The following is a 25,007-nucleotide window of genomic DNA, read 5'->3' on the forward strand; positions in this document are numbered from 1 at the left end:
AAGATGAACCACCCCCGAGTTTACAGAGGGTCCACTTAGCCTGAAAAGAATGCTGACTAACCACCAGCCCTCGCCTGTCTCTGAGGTCTTGAGGGGAACTAGTCCTCAGATGTGCTCAGGGTAGCTGTAGAGACCCAAGAACTATTTTTTTTAACGTAACGTGTGTGCCTATGTAGAGGGTATTAATACGTGGTTAAGACAATAGTGAAAAGATGTTAGAGGAAGCTAAGAAAGGTGATTTTTTAAGGTTCTTACTTCCGCACCCAAAGGCTGGTGCCAGCCCCACCTCACAAAATAGTTACTATTTTGAAGTCAGAGTGTGGCAGGGCTTCTGCCTCTAGACATTATAAAAGATACAATTTTCCTAACCTTGCCACACTCCTGCTCACATCCAGCCTGTTCTATGCGTGACTTCTCTCTCTTCCCTGCTTTTAATTCCCGGCGTTAGGCGGATGCCATTGCCTGGACGGTCTGGCAGCGTCCACCTCATCACCTGTGAGCTTGTTAAAAATGCAGACTCTCAGGCCCCGCCATGCCCCGAACCTTCCTCAGATTCCACACTTTAACAGCATCCTCAACGGTTTCCATCCACATGCTACTCTCGGAAGCCGTGACGGTGACACGACACGTGCATACGGTTGTGCCCTCTGGCATGTGGGAGATGGTTTAGGCAGGACGCCCTAAGGGAATTTAATGAGAGGAAACCAATAAGGTATGGCAAAGAGCTAGAAAATCAGAAAGCTGCTACCACTCCTAGACCTGAAGAGACAAAGAGAGGAAGTCCCAGCATCCCAGAAGCCGTAGGAGACGGCCCCTGACTGAGCCTGTGGTGTCTTATGAAGGGCGTGGCCTCCAGTAGAGGAACAGGGGAACATATACTCTTCCAACCCTGGGGAAATAAATATCCCAACCTCCCTCCTCTCTCCCCCTCTCTCTGCTGTCAATGTCTCTTAAGTGTCGCATTGTGTCCCCCAAAAGATATGTTGAAGTCCTAACCCCCAACACTTCAGAATGTGACCTTATTTGGAAATAAGATCATTGCAAATGCAATTAGTTAAGATGAAGGCGTACTGGAGTAGGGTGAGCCTTCGTGCACTATGACTGGTGTCCTTATAAAAACAGAAGATACACAGAGACAGACAGACACAGGGAGAAGATGGGCCACGTGATGATGGAGACAGAGATGGAAATAATGTATCTTCAAGCTAAAGGTTGCTGGGAAGCACCAGGCACTGGAAGAGGCAAGGAAGGATTCTTCCCTACAGGTTTCAGAGGTAACAAGCCCCCGATGCCACCTTGATTTTGGACTTCCAGACTCCAGAACTGTGCGACAATAAATTTATCTTGTTTTCAGCCACTCAGTTTGTGGAGCTGTGTCACTGCAGCCCTAAGAAAGGGATATCATCCCCAACTGAAAGGCAGAAGACAAGGGAACCAGTTAATAGGAGGGTGGAAAAAGTAGAGAATGAATCTGGAGGAACAAACAATGAGTGTCCAACAGACAGGGGTTGTCAGAATAGACTGATAGAGGAATTTTCCTGGTGGTCCAGTGGTTAGGACTCCATGCTCCCAATGCCGGGGGCATGGGTTCAATCCCAGCTGGGGAACTAAGATCCCACATGCCACATGGCAGTGCCAAATAAATAAAAAAATAAACTAAAAAAAAAATTTAAAAATAGACTGATATAAAGCTATTAGGTTAAGAGAAAAAAAAAACAGAAAAAAAATGTTCCTTTTGTAAGAGTTTCCAAACCTGGCTGCCGCTGGCTTCCTTCCCTGACTGCAGAATGTGAGCATGGGGCCGGCACACAGAGGGTGTAGGACATTGAGAGTGAGAGAGCAGATGATAAACATGATGGCTTAATTTAAGCTCTTGATCCAGCAATACCTGAGGCCTCTCTCCTTTTTGACTTGATCTACTATCTCCAAAGACCTAAATGCCAGAGAATGGTAATATATTTTACTTACTTTCACGAGTCCTTCCGGCTAATCTTGAATATCTTTCCTGAGGGAAAGAAAGCAACACCTTCCAGACGGGAAATTTTTTAGGAACCAGCCCATATGAAAACAAAACAAAACAAAAAACACTTTTTATTAAATCAAACATACAGTTCCTTGCAGATCCTTTTTATGAAAAATCAGTCTAGATGCCCAACATAAGGGGATTAGGCAAATGAAGTTTCTACATCCATTCATTGAAATTCAGTTTAGGCAAAAATTATGACATTAGATGATTGTTTTAGAAATGTCCTCCACAGGACCCCAAGGTTTTTCTCAGAACCCCTCACGGACGGAAGGGTGTGAGTGAACACACTGAGTGACAGATATCATAATCCTGACTTAACCAGAGAATTTTATTTTAACCTATTTTTATCATTTTGGCTTCCAGATAGGATTTCCATTAAATGAAGAGTTCCAGGCAATCCCCATTAAGTATGTCAGTTGGGTTGAAGACATCCGTTGTTTACATTTTATGCACATGGGTAGCACTGGGGGGGAGTCATAGGGTAGAATAGTCTAGGTTTGATGAGGGGCAGAAGATCTGAGAATGGTTGCAGCAGGCTGATGATTCGGAGCTCATGTAAAACTGATCCATGTGGATGAAGAGGCCAAGGGCAGAGTGGAAAGACCCCGACTCGGAGCAGGGAGAGCTACCTCTCTTGGCCCCGTCATGTCATCAGCAGGCAATGTGCTGGGCTGTGGTTTCCTTGTCCTTAACGGTCAAGGGCTCCACCTGGATGATCTCGTATGTCCTCATGGACACACTGATGCTCTTTAGTGCTGTGGAGAACCTCATGTAATGTCAAAAAGAAATTTCCCAAAATACCCACATTCATGGTTGGCATATCCATTCCTAACTTCAATTTTCTTTATGTATTTTCAGATCTTTTCCTAGACATGAACCAGATATATGGATAAAAATAGTCTGTGACAGATACAACATTGTATTTAATCTCCGTATGTATCTCTATCTCTATCATCTATCTATCATCTATCTATCTATCTATCATCTATCTATCTATCATCTATCTGTCATCTATCATCTATCTATCATCTATCATCTATCTATCATCTATCTATCTGTCTGTCTATCTATCATCTATCATCTATCTATCATCTATGTATCTATCATCTGTCATCTATCTATCTCTCAAGAGAATGAACAGTTTTCATCCATTTTCATAGGATGATAGGGCTGGGAGGGGCGGTAAACTGTAGAGTCAAGCCTGTTCATTCCTCACGGAACTGACGCTCAAAGAAAGGGTATGACATAACCAAAGTCATACAGTTAGTTGACATCCAACCCCCCACTAAGCCCCAAGATTTTAAAGTCAAAATTAACTGCTCTTCACACTACAGCTGTCACTATACCCCAACATGTACTTGCTGTACTTTCCGAGGTCTTGAAGATGGAAAAAACTCCAAATGAAAAAAACCTGTCTCTGAACTTCTGCTTGCCTAATGAACTCATCCGATTTACCAGATGTACTAAAGTGAAACAAATCTGATGCACCATCAGTTAATCCTGCGTCTTTCTTGGCGGCAGCCTCTGAAACAGCGGGAGGACAGTGCCCCAGCCTGCAGTGGTGTTACGGATCACAACGGAAGCATATTGTCATCAGATTAATTTTCCAACGCTCCTACCCCAGCCACAAAATCCTGAGAGAACGAGTGTCAAATACACTTAATAATTGCATAATTATGACATCTGTTACTCTCCAGCACCTCTTAGTGGAAAATTAACTGAAGAAATAGCAGGTTCAAAGATGTGTTAACACTCTGATAGCAGATTTAATTGAAATATGACGGGGGAGGATAATGGAGACTAAATTAAGCTCTCAGATAATCATCTGACACAAAGATAATTGAGCCAGCCTCTGCCACGTTGATGAACGCTTCGGAGACGCTGTGCAGGGTGGCATTTCGAGTATCTTATCCTTCAGGCAAAATGGAATTCTTCTCCCTCCCCCTCCTTCTTCTCTCTCTCTTGTCATTCAACATTTGTATCCTCCAAATCGATAATGTGAACAGCAGCATAATTGGAAATAAAAGATGATCTGAAATCCACAGGAAATTAGGTTGAGGTGCTCGGCAGAGATACAGTCGCCTCCTAGACACAGGGTGAGTTTTTACGAGCCCTCCGTAAGAGGATGTGTCCCCACACGGAAGTCTCACAGGGAGTGTTTTTCCAACACCCCTGCCCTCAGTGGAGAGAACTTCCCGTGTGTGAGATGGGGAAGGGGCAAAGACAGCGAGAGAGGACAAGGCCACAGTCACTCTGTGCTTTCTCTGTTTTTCCCTTCCCACAGGGAACAGCTCCAGGCTTTGTAGGGAAAGTTCAAGATGTAGTGTGCGTTGCAGAACTGGGAGCCAGTGTTGGAGGGCACGGAATCATCCTAGAAGGCAGCTGGCTCATGGTGGTTACTGGTGAACGTCCTGGATGGGATGAGGTGGCATGTAGTGAACAGTTGAAAGCAGGAAGTGGGGGATAGCGTTTTTGCTGCTGTCATTGAAAGGGTCAGCCTTCAACAGTCCCGGGAGACTAGGTCTCCCCTGTGTCTCCCCTTCCTTTAACTCAGGGAACACCTGCCTTTCCAAGGGCTGTGAGTGGCAAACCAAGTGTAGACAATACCATGGCATGCAGAAGGCATCTTCACCCTTCCTCTACTCAGCCGGTGCCCCAGCTACCCAGAGTTTCAGGTTTGGGATTTTAGACCAATGTGATTTATCTGCTTTACCGATGTGGAGCCAAGAGAATGTGATCACCTCTCCTTTATGAGTCCCCTGAAGCTTCTGTATCACATTTCCCTCTTATTCTTCTCTTCCCTGCCATGAGCCCGCCCATGAACACACTAAGAATTCCCCGTCCTGGCCACTCTGTCCTGGCAGTAACATAACTCAGAGGCACCCCCTTGGGGCTGGAGGATGCCAGTGACACAAGTGCCCCCTGACGTGGAAGTGGATTGCTTAGCAGACAACCACCCAGGGCAAAGCTGGGGCCCTAAACCTGACTTGGGAGGAAGAAATTCTCCCCATGGTGCAACCATGTACACAAGGTACATGTGGGATTCAAATAAGGGGTCCTAGGCAGAAGCTCTTACTCCAGTGGGGATCACATCCTCTATTTCAGATCCACATCTAGGCAGTTAAGACCGTCAATGGACCTTGGAGCCTGACAACCAGGGAATTTCCTCCAAATTTGGCCGGAGCATCCACACCCTAAGAAGATGTTCTTTCACAGGGTCTCCAGGGCACAATGCCCACGATGGCTGAAACAGAGTCTGGCATCCAGGGCATCACAGATGGCAAAGTTCCCCTTTCACCACCCAGCCTTCTTTTTTGAAACTCACGGAGCTTTTATTTTACAAAGCTCATTGCTCCTCTCCATTATCAGTCTCAGGTAGGATCTACGTTTCTGCAAGATTACAATCACATTTAAACCTGGAGAGACCAATGGAGTTCTCCATCGCGTCCCTTCCCTCCCGGGAGAGTTCCATAAGTAAATTTTCCCAAGTCTTGGATGTCAGCAGTAAATTCCATCTCATCCGCCCCCAGCTAATCTATGATGGCAAAGCTTAGAATATGGCTTGTCCCATCTGTCCTATAATTTCTGTCCTAAATTGTTAATTTATTGAAGCATCAAAGCGCAAGGCATCTCATGAGAAGGCAACAGAAGGGATCGTTTTAATCATCCTCCTGCAGCCAGGTAATATGGCACCAGAAATTCCTTCCAAAAAGAAGATTCTTGACCCTCCTCTGACCTCTCTTTTTATCTGCAGGATGGGTGTGTGGAGCCCATAAATCAGCTGAACCCACCTCTTTCTGTCTAGTCTGATGCTGCCAATCGACACTGCATGACTAGACTCTGCCTACAGAAAATATTAGAAAACCTTAAAGTGTTCACAATGTTGACGTGTTTTGTTGCTTCCACCCCTCTTAAGAATTTCTACAGTTCCCCGGAGAAGTTGATTATATTTTAAATTGTGTATCATTTTGTCTTCTTGGGCAAATTACACAATCAATGATATGTTTCGCTGAGTATGTAAATGCCTTTTACATATTTCAAAATAATATCTAATTAAAATGTCAAGGTTATAGCTCATGTGGCTGGAGTGGACAGGGCTCCACCTCCTCCTTCAGCCTCTCAAAGTAACATTGAAAATATGTCCTATAATTAGGAGCAATTATAAATTCCAATTAAAAAGAAACCCACACAATTCTGACGATATTTTTCTTTGAAGTTTCTTGCTTTAATTTATGTGCTTGGCGCACCAAATTGTCTCGACTTCCTCAAATATGTTTCCAGACAGAAAAGGCTCCCAAAACTGCAGGGAGAAAAGCAGACCAAATGTGAGAAAAGTAGTAACGTTCATTAAAAAGGGTTATTGCATCTATAACTTCTGGACTTGGTGTTCATTGATTAGAGATTAAACATCATCCTTTGTACTACTCAGATTGGGATTTTTAATTAGGATGTCATTATTACACAGATATACTGAAGGCCAAATTGATTTCTGAGACCTTTTGAAATAATAGCACCACTTCTGCAAAATGAAAATCATAATAGATTATTGACTTCTTCAGGAGTTTTGATCCAAGGGCACCTCCCCAATGTCAGCATTTTCAATATTTTTAGTTTCATGCAAAGAGACACTCATAATTAGGCTTATATTAGAAGTTTGTGCGCATCGACTCTCTGTTATAGATGCCGATGGCATCACATTGATTACCCTTGAGTTATAACAGCAGTGACGTCGCTTGTTGCTGAAATTGTTTATATACCGCAGAGCCTTTGTGTAATTTAAAAACTGTTCATATTCATAACAACTAACATACCCGATTCACAAGACCAGGAGTTCACCAACTTTCTTAATTCATATGCTCTTCATGTCTCAGTAATTTTTTCAGGGTGCTCCTAGTTCAAAAGGAATCCCTAACAGTTCCACGTATTAGTCAGGTCCAAACAACTTAAGTACTTATGTCCTAACAACTTAGTAGGCATATTAAAAAAACATAAATGGAAAGAAAAACATATTACGTTTATTTTATTTTCTAATACCCACAAATATGTCTAATGGGATGTCTGTGCCTGTTAGGTTCTGCGTAATTTCTCAGGCCTTGAAATCAGATTGGACCCTGCCACCCTCATTTCCTGTTTCACATTGATGTTTATTTGCATCTTGCTTTTTGTCACAGCAACCATGGAAAATCCAGCTTCGCAGAGATAGGATGTCATTGAAAGTACACAGCATGATCTTATGTTGAAACTGTGAACGACCTCAAGCTAGTAGTTTGCAAGGTGTCTGACAGGTGTTACTGTGTTTCCCTCAAAAATTTAAAATATCAGTCAGGGCCCCTGTAAATTCACTGGGGCACCCTGGGTGCCCTGGCACATAGTTTGGGAACTACGACACTAGCTTTAAGTTTCTTAATATTATGGGATGTATTGTCCATCTTTATATTCTCAGTGCCTAGCACAGTAACTCACATATTCGATAGACACTGTTTAAAGAATGGTGCAATTTGATATCAAATTGTGGTATCAAAAGTACCACAATTTGATAACGTACACCTACACTGCCAACACTTCATGTATTTTCTGGTACATACTCAGAGGGCTCAAGTTGAGGAAGTCATCCCTAGTTGAGACATTTCACAGATACTTCTCTGTGAAGAAAAGACCTATCTCCAAGTGTCCTAGATTTTCTCCACAACCAGGAAAATCCTTAAAGCGCCATCAATAGCTCACTCCATGAGGCATTAGAAATATACATAGAGAAGTGAGTGCTTGGACCAAAGAATTCCTGGAACTGCATGATCTTATCCCAAAGTGGATGGAGGTGCTTATGTCCAGAAATAGAGGCCTTCATCCCTGCCCTTAATCTCCCTCTAAGCATGGTAGCCTTTGCCTGTGAGTCCCACTGATGCCATACATCTGAGAATCTGGAGAACCACATCCCACACAATGCAGCGAAGACTAAACAAGAACCCCCAGTGGTATAGCTACACAATGGAATCCCATTCAGTCTTAAAAACGAATGCAATTCTGATTCAACACAGGTGAACCTTGAGAATATTATGCTAAGAGAAAGAGGCCAGGCAGAAAATGTCACACATGGTAGGATTCCATTTATATGAAGGATCTAGAATAGGCAAATTCATAGACACCAAGAGTAGAATCATGGTTACCAGAAGCTGAGAGGAGCGGGGGATGGGGAGTTATTGTTTAATGGCTGCAGAGTTTCTGTTTGGGATGATAAAAATGTTCTGGAACTGTTAATGTCTATTTTAACACACACACACACAGCCTGGAAAATGTGGTTCGCTTAAAAAGATGACACCAATAAATGAAGGTTACAAGTGCAAAATCCTCACAGATACCATGTCCCTTAAGCCATGAATTGCCTTAACAGAGCAGGGGTTGGCAAACGTTCTCTGTAAAGGCCAAATAGTAAATATTTTAGTCTTTACAGACCAAACAATCTCTGTTGCAACTACTCAGCTCTGCCCTTGAGTTGTGAAAGTAGCTACAGACAATATGTAAACGGATGAGTGTGGCTGATTTCCAGCCAACCTTATTGATGGCGCTGATTTTGAGTGTCATATGATTCTCACGTATTATAAAATATGGTTCTTCTTTTGACTTTTTTCTCAAACATTTAAAAATGTAAAAACCATTCTTAGGTTTTGGGTCTTACTAGACAGAGGGCCAGATTTGGCCCCTCAGATGACGTTTGCTGACCCCTGAGCTAGAACCTCACATCAACGATGAGATAATCCTACGGGATTCCACTAATAATAGGTGGACTCTCTCTGAACATTAGGAATGGTGTTCTAAGGTGAACAGGAAATGCCACCCTTGGAAAATTTGTTAGTTTGTGGCTCAGCCAGAACAAGGCAGTCTATGACTGAGCCAGACCTGGAGTTGGCTCTCATTTCTTCTTCCTGGAATTTTGTCACACTTACCAATCAGGGCCCGAAGGCCAGCCCAAGTGCTCTGTCGGTTGAGGCAGGGAGAGACTCCAGTTGATTCACTACAGGATGTAAAGAATGCTTCTTTTTTTTAAATAAATTTATTTATTTGTTTGGCTGTGTTGGGTCTTTTTTGCTGTGCGCAGGCTTTCTTTTTAGTTGCGGTGCGCGGGGGCTACTCTTCGTTGTGGTGCGTGGGCTCCTCATTGCCGTGGCTTCTCGTTGTGGAGCACGGGCTCTAGGCACATGGGCTCAATAGTTGTGGCTCACGGGCTCTAAAGCTCAGGCTCAACAGTTGTGGCGCATGGGCTTAGTTGCTCCACGGCATGTGGGATCTTCCTGGAGCAGGGATCGAACCCGTGTCCCCTGCATTGGCAGCTGGATTCTCAACCACTGCGCCACCTAGGAAGCCCTAAAAAATGCTTCTTAACATCTCTTGCAGGATTATTTCCACTGAGATAGAGAGCTTCAAGTAATTGTGGAATTTATGAAAGACATTTTTAAAAGGGAAGGGGACTTAGTGCTGCTAAACTAAGTGTATACACACACATATCTTTGATTCTTAGATTTCTCCTCCCATGTCTGCATTAGAAGTCTCTATATCAGTTCATGGTACCATTTTGTCAAAACAATGAATAACTATATATATATATATATATATATATATATATATTTAAATCAGTAATGGCAGACTTTCTGAAAGGGAATTTTAGGGGGAAGGGGCAAGGGAGCTTCCCAACCCTCCCCAAATAATATGATGCAGGCAACTGCCTCATTGCACATCTGCCCAGATTTGTTGGATAAGCAGAATCTATTCAACAAATTTTACTAAGCACCTACTTTGAGCTAAGCACTGGGGATACACACTTCTTGAGAAACTCATATTCTGAGGTGTTTTGTTTGTTTGTTTTTTGGTTTGTTTCTTTGTTTGGATTGGGTTTGGGAGAGGAATTGCAGTGTATAAATACCGGAGTTTCTAATGGTAAGAATTTAATTCTTACCGTGGTGGCTGCTGTCTCTTGGAACGTTACTTAAACAAGAGGAATTTCTTCTTCTACCAGCTACAGCTGTTTGGAAATGGGGTCTCTGGTCAGCTGCTGGGACATCACAAGCTGGGCAATAGACAGATGGGTGCGGGCAGACTTCTCTGTATACAAGTCTGTAGGTCGCCCTCCAATGGCTCAGAGCATCCTCTGAAAGGTGAGGGCTGCTAAGAGGAGGAGCAGGGCAAGCTGTCATTTTGGGCTGCTTTCCTGCATTTTGGCTTCTTCCCCTGATTCTTCATGTCTCTCTCTCTCTCTTTGATTCACAGATTTCTCCTCCCATGTCTACATTAGAAGTCTCTGTATCAGCTCATGGTACCATTTTGTCAAAACAACGAACAATAATAGTTCACAATGAGCTCTAAATAATTTAAATATTTGGTTACAATGAAGATGGCCATGGCCTGTACGTCTATCTGAGCTCAGAAAGGGTTTGCTTCATTAGTTCTAACTTTATTTCCCATAAAATAGGAGGCCATTTGAGTAAAATGATAGTTGGAAAAAATTTTTAAACAGAACCAGCAAATAAACATGGTCTTTATGAGTTGTAACTTAATCCCCAGCTGATGTCATGTTTCATGTTTCAACAGCCAGAAAATGCCTGACATCTATATATCAGGCAGATTTATGGAGACTTCAGGGTAAGAGTTAAGAGGATTTCTTAAATAAGGAGAGTGTGTTGGTCTGGGGGTAATTTGCAGCCTCTGTTATCCATAGATTGAAATGTGCACATTTGGGCAAATTATAGGAATATGCCTTTTCACTTAATCTCTTTTTTATGTTTAAAAAGTCTTCAGATCTGGGAGATGAGTGCATGAGAGAAGAGAGAGAGAGAGAGAGAAAAAAAAAACTCAAAATATGGTTCTCCTCTGCCCCTATTTGGTCACTGACGTTGCTCTGGCAATGCTAGAAAGAAAAGAAAAGATCTTGCATTGCAGACCTCAGAATCATAAACCACATACAGGCCCTCTCCACTCCTGTCATCTCTTGGTGGCAGAATGGTTGTGTTGGCTACAGAGGGTAGTCAAAGATGTAGCACGCTTGTGGTTTCCTATCAAATGCCTATGGGATCTGCACAATTCCAGCAGTTACCCCACAGGGACTGAGTTTTCCAAATATAAACCTCTCCTCATATCATACAAGTTGGTGGTCAATTAGCCCAGAAAAATGATTTTGAAGTAGTCCCAGAAAAAATGACTGACTTCCGTTTTGACATTTATCATCTGTAGATTTTATCGGCTTCCCTATAGGTCTGCTCACTCTGGTGGATGAGTAAGAATGTCACACTAACTGATACAGCGAAGTACCCCACGTCTCAGTGGCTTAACACAGTCAGTCAAGGTTTATTTGTTGTTTATACTGTAGCCCTATTGAATGTTTAGAGAGTGGACTTCTATATGGTGACTCAAGTAGTCAACGTCTTTCCATCTAGTGACTTTCCATCTGCAAAAACTTGGAGTCTACTAGACACTGTGCATTCCTCTGGGGAATGAGAAAGAAAGCGAGAGAGAAAAGTCAGGAGAACTACACAGGAGGTTTAATGGGTCATTGGGCAGACTGGGGTCACATGCTCCCTTAACTGCAAAGGATGCTGAGAAATGCAGATAACTTGTTTCGAACCTCTATTCTGTTTTGGTTTGTTTGTTTGTTTGTTTTTGGCCTATGAGATCTTAGTTCCCTGACCAGGGATTGAACCTGTGCCCCCTGCTTTGGAAGTGCAGTGTCTTAACCACTGGACCACCAGGGAAGTCCCTCCAACCTCTATTCTGATGCGGAAGCCACAGTACAGTGCTGTTGAATGGCTGCTGGAATTTCCTCAGAGACAAAAGGACTTGAAATAAATAACAAAAACAAAAGTAGCTTTTTTTACATTTGTATCTCATTGTGGACAGTGGGCTTACTTTCACTTAGCTCTCACACTAGTCCTATGATGTATTGTTACCCCTACTTTTAAATGGGGCTCTGAGTGGGGTGGGGACTTGCCTGTGCCCCAGATCTAAGGGACAGAATCCGAAATCAGGACACAGTCATCCCCATGTTGAATTTGCAGTTTTTACTACTGTACTGAAATTGTAAGGGGTTGGAGACAGGAGTTATCTAAAGAAAGCTTGAAACTAGATGGAATTGAGAGACAACTTCTAGTTCCATCTAAGTGTTGGTAAAGATTTACTTGTGGAATATTTGAGGGGTGGAGCATGAAATTATCTCAGTTCTCTGCTTTGAGGCTAAATGCCAGCCTAATTCAGAGATTCAATCCCTGTTTGCCCGAGTCTGTTTTCTTCTCTTTAAGAAATCAAAGCGTAACTTTTCAATGTGTCATATTAATATAAAAACATGAATGGTGATGACATGAGTCAGGACAAGCACGTGGAAAGCTGTGGTGACCTCCTAGCAATGGCTCAGAATGAAGGAAAAACAGTTAAACAAGCACAGAAATATTTGAGAGGGTTAAGGTTAGAATCCTTGTGTGTGTTAATTTCCACAGCTGGTACAATCCTAATAAAATGTTTTCATCCTTTCTGCCAAAGAAAGAGTAGAGCTCAACCCCCTTTGCTCTGGATATGCAGTGCCAAAGAGATGTCTCAAGGCTTCATAATCATGATTTCAAAGAGGTTTGTGGAAATGTTTTATTAATTCTTATAAAGAAATCTTCTTTTCTTAATTTTTTCATTAACTTCAGACATTTACTTGCAATTACATTTGTGCGGTGAATACAATGACAGGAATTAATAATTCATAGCTTTTGTCAGGGAAAATTTAAAAAAAAAAGGACAGTTGTTCAATCAAATGCAACTTTAAATGCACCATCTTTATTTAAATAAGATTTTTTAAAATAAATAATGGGGACTGTTATTGTACTTCCTATAAATCTCCTCTTTTCCAAATTATATCTATGCTCTACCCAGTGACATGAAATCTTGGGTTGTTCACAGCCCATCAGGAAAATAACAGGTTCAGATCTGATGTTCTGAAAGCGGGGGAACTTGACTCAAGCTCCCTGCGTACGGCACTGCCTGGATCTTCTGGGGCATCATTGTTGGTAACAGAGAATCAGAGCATGGGAAAGCTGAAAGGGGCCGGAAAGATGGTGCCTTCCTGACAACCCCTCCTCTGACAATTGGGGAAGTTCAAGTTCAGAGAGAGAGTGAGCCTTTCAAATTCACAGAGTGAGTTAGCAGCATAAACAGACCTCAGCTGTCATCTCCTGCCACTTGGCCAAGGCTCTCCCAACCTGTGATGCTGTCTTCAAGTCATCTTCCTACGAGAGCCTGCCTACCAAGTGGCTACTTAGGGATTTTGGTGTAAGGTGTTCTAGGCAGAACAAACCTTTCATCCCAACTGCCTAAACAACTGACCTGAAATTCTACCATTAAAGTTTGGTTACTTTGGATTAAGAAGACTTCTAAAAATAACGTTCCCCTTGTTAAAATGAAAGCATTCATCACTCAAAATCACCTTAGTTGGAAAGCAGGAAAGAAGGCCAAGGCCTGGCAGAAATAGGCTGATAAGGAGAACAGAGACAAAGTCTTCAATTAGGTCTCAAGACAGTGGATGAGATAGATTCTTTAGTTCTTTCTGCCTCTCCCTGCCTTTAAGAACCTGACTGGCAAATCAATTCTACCCATTAGTTGCTCCAGTCAAAAGGAAGACAATAGAGTCGGACTTGAAAGAAAAATCAAACCATGAGACACTTCTTGGAAATCGCTAGCCCATCAATATGAGGGTCTCTGGGAAGGGCAGCTTAGCATAATGGTTAAGAATTGAAAATCCCAGGTTTGAGTCTGTACTCAACTAGTTATAAGTTCTGTGCCTTGGAAAAATCACTACTAAGATCTCTGTGTCATACTTTATTCATAAAATGGAGATGTATCTGTTAGCTATTGTGCTGTAACAAACAGCCCCAAAATGCAGGGGTTTAAAAGAGCAGATGTTTATTCTCACATGTCTGAGGGTCAGCTATGGTGGCTTTGCTTCTCACTGAAGTCTGTGGGTTAGTATGAGTGGTTCTGCTCTTTGTACATATCTCTCAACGGGACCAGCAGACTAGCTGGTTTTTCCTAAGGCAATGGCAGAAATGCAAGAGGGCAGGAGGAAACACATGTGGCTGCTAAAGACCAGGGCTCAGACTGGCACTTCCAATCATCTATCCTTGGCCAAACAAGGATGTGGCCAAGCCCAAAGTCAAGGGATAAATTCTGCCCCAAATGAGGCTATGGCAAGAGTATGGAGGAAGTGAGGAGTGAAGAATCACACTCCCCCAATTTATCACAGAGGATAGTAAAAGTACTTTCTCACCACATTGTTCTGACAATTAGATAAGAGAGTGTGAACGTTGTGCTTATGGCTGGCTGTGCCCTCTCAGGGAATGGCAGAGTATACATAGAGGTGAGTATGCTTGGGGTCCTCTCCTGGGTAAAACAGCAATGATGGGTTCGGGGCTAATGATTTTCCTTTTTGATTTGGGCTGTTATTACAGAGGGTGTCTCCTGGAGGTGAGAAAATGTGTGGTCTTCCTCGATCCATCCATTTCCTGCTTCCACGTACAGTATTGACCCTCATCTCACACACAAAAAAGAAGCAAATGGATTTGATTAGCAAATACTTTCATCTACATCCTAATTGAAGTCTCTGGGACTTCCTTGTTTCAGAAAATCCCATTTTAATGTACAACACATCAGGTAGTCAAAAGAATTCCCTCTCGCATCAGCCATCCTACCCCTTCCAAACCAGGGAGTTTATCTGCCATTTTCCCATCAGCTCCATCTGTTGGATCTAGACCCATGCATCCAGGCTCCAGGCTGGAAGATTCTCCTCCTGTTTTTGATTCAGGCCATGAATCACTCAGTCCTAAAGCACTGAAAACTGGAGGAAAATTGCCCCCAGTGGTGCCTGGTCCAGATGTCCTTCCACTGTGGACCGGCTACTTCTCGCCAGGCCCCCCGAGATGTGAAGCCCACTCTCAGAGGCCGCTGCAGCTGAACTCAATTGCCATGGAGGAGGCAACCATTTGGCCATCTGAAAAGTCTGACCAGTTGGCACATTGCTGTCTCCAAATGAGCCGGCAGGAAACGGGGTTTCCTAAAACTTGGTTTTAAAGCACTTACAACAGGAAACCATTTCCCATGCATGTTAGATCTCTCTAATGACTGACTAACGAGAAACAGGCTATCTTAATACTCTGCCCCAAGCCATTACAAATGGCTTTCTTTCCAGACTTCATTAGAATATTTACTGCGATTTGGATAGAAGACTTTTGACATTGCAGTCATAAAATTTACAGGGGACTTTTTTTTTTTTTTTTTCAGTCTAAGAAGAGACTTGGAAGAAGAGGGGAAACCCCTCGGCTCTCCCTAGCCACCATCTCTCCTTCATTAGTGGTCTTCGAGTCTAGTGACCTCTAGTTAAGAAAATAAACATCCCTGGGATAGTCCAATAAACTGCCTTTTGGAAAAAAACAGCTACATCTCTCCTTTGTCAACTCCTGCCTCTTTCATACATATGTGGGGAGGAAGAAAAAGTCACAGTGTGGGCCAGTCCTTGTGCTAAGCACTATTGAAGTTATGTTACTGAATAGTCACAACCATGTTGTGAACTAGCAAGGTCATCATCCCTGTTTCACCTCTGAGGAAACTTAGGGCTGAAGTTACCAAAAATCACGCAGTTAGTGAGTGACAGAGTTTGGAATAGATCCGTGGCTCCTTGAAACATAACCCTTCTCTTACCTGCCTCACTACTTGTGCCTAGCCTCAAACAGACCCAGTCTACCCAGGCAGTAGCTACTCTGTGCAAAAGAGATGTGGACTCACTTTCACCTTGTTTTGAATTTCACGTATCTAGTGTCTTCATAAAAGTCATCAACCAGCATCCAACACAATTGGCGTTAAGTATCCATCCAGAGAAAAGTCATCATGAGACAGTGTGCAGTAGTATTTGCAGTAGTGCTGTAATCAGTTGCAGTGGTGGCTGAAGAGTGGTGAGAACAACCAATGGTGAGGAAAAACAAAACAGGGTGAGTGAATGGAGAGTGATACCTGCAGGGAGGGGCTGGGGGGGCGGGGGCACTGATCTCGACTGTGTGGTCAGGGAAGAATTCTGATGAGGGGGCATTTGAGTACAGACCTGAATGAGGGAGGGAGAGAAAAGCTATGAAATGTGTGGGCAGAACATTCTAGAATGAGGGGACAGGAAAGTTTGGGGCACCACAGTGCAAGCATGCAGCCTAAGTATCTCTGATGGTGTCCCTGTGGTCAAAGGTTGCATTGATAATTTGTAGTATTCAAAGTTCTATATCTATACTACATTAACATACCAGAAACTTGAATTCTTTCATCCAATAGTTTATCCCATGTTGGAAACATCTTCACTGAAGCTCACTTTACTAATAGGCCTTTGTGAGTTTTTTGGTTTGTTTTTTACAATTGGAAAATTTTATTTATTTATTTTGTTTGTATAGCTGAATCACTCTGCTCTACACCTGAAAGTAACACAACATTGTTAATCAACTATACTCTAATATAAAATAAATTTTTTTAAAAGGCCTTTTAAAAAATATTTATTTATTTGGCTGCGCTGGGTCTTCGTTGGGGCACATGGGATCTTTAGTTGTGGCATGAGAACTCTTAGTTGTGGCATGCATGTGGGATCTAGTTCCCTGACCAAGGATCGAACCCATGCCCCCTGCATTGGGAGCATGAAGTCTTAACCGCTGGACCACCAGGGAAGTTCCCTGGTTTTTGTCACCAAAATAATGCTTCTCCAGTCTCAGGAATGCTCTCTGGAATACCCCATTCTCTATGATACTCTATGTATTTAGAGATAAGAAAAAGATGATCACTCCTGAAAACAATGTGCTTTTTCTTAGTAAGTATACTTTTTCACCAACCCAATAATAAAGAATGATTGACCTATCATGTTTCTCCACTTTTGCCTTGATTCCTAGGAAGCTCGATGTTAAATTGAATATTCAATTAAAACAACAAAGTTAGCCTAAAAGGCTTTTGAATATTTCTAATTCTTAATCTTGTAACTGCTTTTTATTGACAGTATCCTCTAGTCCTTTGGGAACTGGTGTATAAATAGCACATGGACATAAAACAACATATGCCAAGAATATAATAAGTATTGATTTACCTAAAAAAAAATTTATAATCAGCTTGTTGGATACTTATTCCATTTACATGGAGGCTAACCTATGACCTGACTAGGTCAGAAAAGGAGAAACATTATCATGGATTGATAGGCTAATGCCCCCATGAATGAATGAATCAATGAATCACATCTTCCAGTATCCACATCCTTATGTAGCTTCCTCTCACATGAACACCAAGTTTGGCCATGTGACTTGCTCTGACCAATGGGACATCAGCAAGTGTGCTGCAAGCAGAGACTTGATAAGCAATCACAGGTACTAGGGCTTGCTATCTTGAAAGCTTGCTCCCACCATGTGAGACAGCCTGGTCCAGCTTTACCAAAGATAAAAGGCCAACTAGCATAGCTTTCCTAGTTGAGCCCAGCCCCACCCACACTGATCCTCCAGCTTCATGCAAGCTCATGAGTGAGTCCAGGCAACAAGCAGAGGAACGATCCAGGTAGCCCATCAAATCATGGAATTAATAGATCTTCATTTCAAGACTCTATGTTTTTTTAATTTTAAATTTTTTTTTTAATTTATTTATTTTATTTTTTATTTATTGGCTGCATTGTGTCTTCTTTGCTGTGCCTGGGCTTTCTGTAGTTGCAGAGAGTGGGGGCTACTCTTCATTGCAGCACGTGGGCTTCTCATTGTGGTGGCTTCTCTTTTTGTGGAGCAGGGGCTATAGGCACACTGGCTTCAGTAGTTGCAGCGCACGGGCTCCCGAGCACAGGCCCCATAGTTGTGGCGCGTGGGCTTAGTTGCTCAGTGGCATGTGGGATCTTCCCAGACCAGGGCTTGAACATGTGTCCCCTGCATTGGTAGGCGGATCCTTAACCACTGTGCCACCAGGGAAGCCCAAGCCTCTATGTTTTAGAGTAGCTTATTACACAGCAACACGTAGCTGTTACGTGCGTCCAAAGGCTTCTTTTAAGGGCAAAAGTCTAGAGAAGTGTTACTAAGTATCTGGGTTCAGTAAGCTCTTGGCACATGCCTTAGAACATCAGGGCTTCCTTGAAGGACTTACCTTGCCAAGAAGTAAAATATACCTACAAAAACACATATTTTCTGAGAATGTACCACATGTAAAGAATCTCTCTTGAGCCAAGGATTACGTTGATAAAAACACATAATCATTATCCTCAAAAAGCTTAGTAGATTATAAGGCCAAAATAATTTAGACAGTCTGGGATTGCAAGAGAAACTCATGAATGAAAAAAATACAATAAGAAGTCTAGAAAAAAATTATAATAAATATAAGCATGCAATATACCCTAAAAGTGGCAATCCATATCAAGGCATATAAAAATATAATCAAAAAGATTCTCCATGCATGGTACTAAAATAGTAAGTAGCTACTAGGAAAAAACTCTAAGACCACACTTTATATTGACTATATAGAGAAAAGGTACTCATAATAAGTGGCATTATGCTCATACTGAATTTCATAAATATTCAGAATTTCAATAGCTGGTCATTAAACTGGTGGTATCTTAATATCCATAGTAAGAGTAGTTTTACCATATTAATTGGCAAATGCTATAAACCAGGGCTTTTATTTATCTATTTAGTTTTAATTTTTTTTGAGACCTGGTTTACCAGAACACCATTGACAATTGGAAATATGTATACATTTGACCTCAAATATATTTAAAACTTGCTTTTGAAAAATCTAGAAAATGAAGCTGAATGAACAGTATACTTCATATATGTGGAAAAATATATACATGTGTAGAAATATATCACAAGGAAATTTTTGACCATGTTGTTTTTCTTTAGACCAGCCTGTAATTTTCAAATTTTCCACAATGGGCCATGTCTTGCTTCTCATCATTCCAAAAATTAAAACAAAAGAAAACAAAAAGTTCTTCCCACTCAGAATAGTAAAAATAGTTAATACTTATATGGCAGGCATTGGACTAAGGAATTGATGTTTGTCATTGAGTCCTCAACACATCCCCAGTTTGCAGATGATAATATCAAAGCCTGGAAAAGTGAAGTGACTTCGCCAAGGACATATGGGTGGTAAACAATAGAGAAAAATTCTGCCTCCTTTTCACCCTACAGTGCTGGTTCCTGTATTAAATTGTGACCAATGCTAAAATTCATCTTAAATTACTGATTCTCATAAAATCCTATAAAATCTCATAAAATTTATAGATCCATAGGTCTCTCAGGCTTTCACCTAGAGGCTCTTTATTCTCATTTTAGTTAGAATTACATGAAGCATGGTGAAAACAGTAAATCAAAATGTGAAGGCACTAACTCTGGAGGCACACGGGCAACTAGAACAAGTGACAATTGACAGCTTAAGACTGGGAGCCACTTATTGACAAGAACTGCATGTTATCCTCTGCTAGAGCCCCACTGCTTAGTTCATTGCTGGCCCATGGTAGGCTCTCAATACGTGTTTGTTTTTCTTTAATTTAAAAAAAAAATTAAATTTCTTTAGTGTTAACTATAGTCACTATGTTTTACATTAGTTCCTCAGACTTTATTTATCTTATAGCTGAAAATCTGTACCCTTTTATCAACCTATCCCTATTTCCCCTCCTCCCTAGGCCCTGGCAACCACTTTTTTATTCTCTGTTTCTATGAGTTCGATCTTTTTTTTTTTTTTTTTTTTTAGATTCTACATGTGAGAGATACCAGGCAATGTTTGCCTTTCTCTGTCTGATTTACTTCACTTAGCATAATGCTCTCAGGATCCATCCATGTTTTCATGAGTGGCAGGATTTCATTCTTTCTCATGGTTGAATCATATTGAATTGTATAGATATATTCCACATCTTTATGCATTCTTCTGTTGACAGTTACTTGGGTTGTTTCCATATCTTGGCTATTGTGATCAATCCTGCAATGAACATGGGAGTGTGGATATCTCTTTGATATCCTGTTTTCATTTTCTTTGGATATGAACCAGGAAGTGAGATTGCTGGGTCAGATGGTAGTTCTAATTTTAATTTTTTAAGGAACCTCAATATTGTTTTCCTCAGTGGCAACACCAATTTACATTCCCAATACATGTTTTTTGAATAAATAAAGAAGGAGAAGGAAAAAGAAAGAACGAAAGAAAAATAGAAAGGACAAGAGTAGAATAGGAAGGTGAACAAAAGGGAAAGGTAGAAAAGAAACAGAAGAAAATTACCAAGAAACAAACAAGAGAAATAGAAACCAGTGATAAAGGGCCAGGTAGTGCAGGGGCAGTGATCCGATGCACCTCAATTGCCTCAGAGTGCATCCCAGTTAAGTTACAGCCAGGACAAGAGCTGATGATCATAAGAGCACAAATCATCAGAAAACTTAAATAATACTTAGTATAATATTATTCAGGAGTCATGGATAATATAGACTGCATTTTAGAAATATGTCTTTCATAAGTGATTAGGTTTAGTATCAATATATAGAGGGGTCAATGTCAGCCACGTAGAAAATTCATTTTTTTCTAGATCAGCTCATTCCCAAACCGTGGGGAGTCATTATTTTTGATTATGAACACATTTCCATTCAAACAAATCCTGCAATAAAATTGATAACAAATGAATCCTTCCAAAGGTCCTTTTAGATATGTGTAGGTGTTATCAGCATTTCACTATCATTTGGAAAGTTCAAATATTTCTTGAAAGTTTCTTTGTGTGTTTGTTTTCTTTTGTTTTATTTTACCGCAAACTGTCTTATCTCTCTACGTATTCTCTGGAATTTCTATTCATCTTCCTTATTCCTTGATCTTCGAATTATGATTTGTTTCAATTCTAAATCAGAATCAAGAAGCTGGGCAGGATATTGTCATGATTAACAACACGCACTCACGAATCAAGTAGACCTGGGCCCTCTTCCTTCTCTGGGGTTATTTGCTGAAATCTGGCCACCTAGTTCACCTGCTTTTCCTCAGCATCCCTCTGTAAAAATGAGGATAATATTTTCTCCACTAAGGTAGAAGGAAATGAGTAGGAAATGATAAAATGCTACATCCAGTTCTTGTAACGGTACCCGGTACATAGTAAACACTCAAGAAATGAAAATGATAATTATTGAACTAAGTACAAAATATATCTTTTGAAGCTGTATTGGGATTATAGTTTTTAAATTTTTTTGATCCTTGTACTTTGAGTTAGAAATAAAAGCCAGTCTCCAAATCTCTGGTTAAAATGCTAGCTTCTAAACCCATCTTAAATTCTAGATCATCTCTGGGTTGCTTCTCATAACTTAAAATTTTGTAGGGTACATGAAGTTAAAGTGGTGTTTAAATCACGATCTTTATTTTTGACTGAAAATAATTTGTTGGAGTTGTGACACAGTTGTTTAACAACTGAATCCTGCAACAGAGCATTCTTCCTCTCCTGGGTAGGGGACTTCAAATCGTAATTGAATTTGCTGTGGGTAATTTTGGTCCGAAGTTTAGGCAGCATTGGCTGGGTAACTGCAATTTCTGTTTGTCATTTTCTTTGGAAAGATTTGATCCCTCCTACTTTTGTCCTTTTGATATCAGATTCAATAAACACACCGAGCAAACAAACGAAACCAAAAAATTCAATAAATCCTTTCAATTCAGAGCCATGTTCAAAAAATCCAAAATCCATGCCTTCTGACCCAATGATTGATGATACAGTCCCATGTCTGCCCTTTAATGATCCAGCCACAGAGGAACTCTAGAAAGGAAGAGCTGCAGGGAAGCCCAAACCTTGGATGTTACTTCACAGCAGAACAGAAGCTCTCCTCCCCAAACCCTGTATTTGTAGATGGACAGTTACTTTGTTTTTTAGAGAAAAAAGGTCCTCATAAAATTTGTTGTACACTTTCCCACAACTTCCAGCTTTGCTGTTACAATCCAGCTAACTCTGCGGTCTCCTTTTAAAAGCCAGAAAGGCTTATAATATTCTTCTTGCATTTTCTCTCCTGTTGGCCTTTCTTTTAACTGAACTGCTGGGGGAAGAAAATGTGCATTTATTACAGAGACTTCAGTCCTTCTTATAGGATACATGTCTTTATCTACAAGTATGACTTTCGTTGGGTCCCATTGATTTCTACCGGGCACACAATCCACTGTCATTTTGGCTTGCAGTTTGGACCCAAGGGGCAAACAAGACATCCTCTAGGGGATTCCAGCCAACTTCAGGTTTCTATGGACTTCCTTTTCTGTCCTGTCAAGAGTTATTTTACAGCAAATTCACAGGTCTCCAAGTGATACATTTCCCTACCCTAAAATTTTACCAAGATTTACAACACAAGACAGCCCTGCTGATGAGAGAAATGAACCAACTACCTTTATTTTTTTTCGTTGCATGATAAAAAAGCCACAGTGCCTCATTTGTTCTCAAGCTTGGCTTTGAAAAGAAACCTGCTCCCTTTGCTGACAAAAAGGAAATTTCAGGGGATTCCATTTCTCAAGTTATTTACCCGTGCAGGGACATTCATTCCTGCTCATCTCATGCTTTCTGTTCAAAAACCATCCTTCTAAGTTTCCTTTGAGTCCCTTCCCCCTAAAAAGCTTACCAGAATTATCTAGTCTGTACATCTTAGAGCTTCGAACATGTGTTGTATTTATTTTGGTATATACATACAATAAAGTACAATAACATACTGCATTATACTTATTTCTAATTAATTTTCAGCATATAGCTATTCCCCAAACTGAAAGCAAGTCTTAAATTCCTTCTGTTATTCATAGGGTAACCCTTACCCTCTAAACAATGCTAAATGTGTAATAGATACCCAATGAATACTGATTATTGGATTTCTGTCATGAATGTTTTTATAAATTCTATGTATTTTCATAGAAGCATTAAAGGTAAAGGGAGGTAGAAAGAAAAAGCAGATACTTCTAGAGCAATTAATTCAAGTAAAATGATCACATAAATCCTTAATTTAAAGACATGAAATCAATAGGATTGAAAATGCCTCATTTGGTATAAATCTCCATCTGATCTTGAATTCCTTCTAACCTTTCCTCAGAAGTTATTGAAAAGCATTTTCCAATATGTTGAGTCACGTCAAAAATTTTAAGCAAGTCAAAGGAGAAAAAGAGAGAGAAAGAAAGAAAATACATAAATGACTCTACTGGTCCAATTATACTATACGTTACACATATGTATTTAAAACGTACACACGGATGAAGTAGGAACCCAGTTTTCTGTTACTTGCTTAAGTTAAAGTTCAAGTAATTGGTCAGTGGGATTAAAAGCACTGGGATACAGTGCATGTTTAATGGCCTCACACCTGCCTTCCCGTAAAGCTACAGCCTATTCCTGCTCTATAACCTTTAAAGTTCGCCACCAGCAATTTACTGATGCAGCCAATTAGACGACAAAGGAGGTAAGATTTCAGAAGCCCTTTCAGCGGGATCAGCCATTCCCTGGCCTAAAATGCAAGGAGCTGTAGCCCTGCTGAGATTCTTGCTGAGAACATTCACGGCTGTCTTCCAGGTTGGAGCTCAGCTGAATTCCTTTCACATTCTAAAATTACTAGTTTCAGGATACATTGTCACCAGGAAACATGTTGCCAGACCATCAGCCATCTCGCCTTTTCCCTGATTCTAATTTCTATCTGGTTACTTCTACAGAGCAAGTGTCATCCTATAGAGATTTCCCTTGGCAAGTCCCCACTGTTAAAACAGACCTTTTGGGGATGTCCAGAGTGGGAAAGAAGCGTGGGTAGTTAGGGGGACCGTGTCACAAAGGATCATCAGCAAATATATAAGATTAACAACTACACACTCAGGAGGTTTACTTTCTTATATTTTTATTTTCAATAACATCTTCATCCTTCTGGCCTTTTTTGGTTCACTGCCATGTTTCGGTCTGTTCTTTAAAAGACTCTCGCTTGGAGCTGGGAGAGAAATTGCCTGCAGGAAAGAAAGCTTCTGCTGTTAGAATCTGCGAGCAGAGGAAAGAGTTTCATGTGCAGTTCCTCTGGCAGGAGGGACTTTTCTGATAGGAGAGATTTTTTCTGGCAAAAATGTCTGCTTAGCATTTATTTCCTTTGGCGTGTTTCCTAACAACTGTTCATTGAGCTCTCTTAAATAAGAACACTAAAAAACAAGGAATAAAAATCTTGACATTTTGGTCAAGATTTTGCTTAAGTCTTGAAACAAATGGCCATTGATGATTTTAAGATGTTTTCAAAGCTTCTGTTTGCTTCTAAATGAAATTTTATAAAGAATACAGGTAAGAGAGGTGCATGATTTCAGAGCTTCTAATTAGATTTAACTTTTTCAGTCAGAGGACGAAAATGAAAGCTCACAGAATTTTGCATCATATCAAATTGGCGGATTTAAATTAATGAGAAATATCTATGTAATATTTATGCCAGAATTTACCCAAGCTTTCAAGACACCTTTAAAATGTGAAAATTTAAAAGTTGCTTTATTAATGTGCTCATTTGACAGCTTCCTTTTTTAAAAAGAAACTAAGTAATTAGGTTTGCTCTTATATTTAGATATGCTTTCTAGAATGGCCTTGTGCTGTGCCTTCTTTAAGCACATGCCTAAAAATGCAACAAATTTAGGACATTACAGATTAGTAAAAATGGAACGGTACTCTCAAGCCTCATTCTATGTCATTTTCTTATGTTGTTATAGAAAACCCACCTCCCTTCAAAATTTAGCTCTCAAAACCTCATACGACTAAAAGCAAAAGATCCAAAAAATATATTTATATATGAAAGATATCAGTAGAAAGTGATTTACACAGGTCACTTATCTTTTTGCTGGTTGTTTTGGTTTGCTTGTGAAAAAATGAAAACTCAGTATTGGTTGCAGTTAAGCTAACTTCAGGATTATATGCCCCAGAAGAATTTTGAAGATTAACATTAAAAAAAAAAAAGATCTTTTACACCTCTTTCAAAATTGCCTGGGAAAAGAA

The sequence above is a fragment of the Hippopotamus amphibius genome, chromosome 16 (genome assembly GCF_030028045.1).
Source record: "Hippopotamus amphibius kiboko isolate mHipAmp2 chromosome 16, mHipAmp2.hap2, whole genome shotgun sequence".
Taxonomy (NCBI): domain Eukaryota; kingdom Metazoa; phylum Chordata; class Mammalia; order Artiodactyla; family Hippopotamidae; genus Hippopotamus; species Hippopotamus amphibius.